Source organism: Morone saxatilis, unplaced genomic scaffold (assembly GCF_004916995.1).
Source record: "Morone saxatilis isolate NCDOM2014 unplaced genomic scaffold, NCSU_SB_2.0 Contig22, whole genome shotgun sequence".
NCBI lineage: Eukaryota > Metazoa > Chordata > Actinopteri > Moronidae > Morone > Morone saxatilis.
Genome location: NW_023339785.1, coordinates 11,765,223 through 11,766,140, shown reverse-complemented (window position 1 = coordinate 11,766,140; position 918 = coordinate 11,765,223).

Sequence of the window (918 nt, the reverse complement as noted above, 5' to 3'; positions counted from 1 at the left end):
TTTGTAATATTCCTCATGTTTTGCAGTCTCTTTTATGAATACATTTAAGAGAAATTAGCACCACCTTTTTACTGTTACCCTTCAAGATATACTTTTATTTGGCTTACATATTATATAATCAATGGTCGGCTTGCCTTGCCTTGATTATATAATATAAAGAAACGTTATGTATTTCCATGGAGGTACTCAGCAAAACTACAGCTCTTCAAGCATCCCTGTCATACAGATAGAGTGTCTGACTCATTTAAATAAAACAACACTAATTAAATTCAAAATCCCATCCAACAGCCGGCATGGAAAATGAAAGAGAGCAGGCGGTTCATAGAAATGAAGTACATCTTGCAGTCTCAGTATCCTGTCCAATCCACTGCTTGCATAAGCAGACCATTTGGTAGAACTGGATGGGGAAGAGAGAGGAACCAGATCAGTTTTCTGGGTTTGGTGAATGTTATTACCCCTCCATCCGAGACATATCATATCCCAAACTTCTGTTCTGATGAAGAGCTTATATAATAGGATATATTTACAAGATATATTTTTCAATTGTTCATTCAAATTTTACACCATTTCTTGATAAAATAAGTCATAAATAAATTGCTTATCTGAGCAGTAATCCACTTTTGCTCTTTAAAACCTACAATAAAAATAAAAACTTAGAAGAAGTAATTTTTCTATATTCTAGAGGGCTCATGATAAGTGTTGTTGATTTTTTTTTTTTTTTAGCCAGGCTAGCGGCATTGGCTCCAGATTGGCAGTGTCTGTTGGTGTCTGTTGGTTGGTTGATCAGTCCAGTGAAATATCTATCACGTGTTTCGTGACCATCGTAGTTTCTCCCTCATGCTTGGAAGGGGATGGTGAAATGCGGGAGTTGCAATTCACAACTACACCATTAGATGCCACTAAATACTCCACACTGGT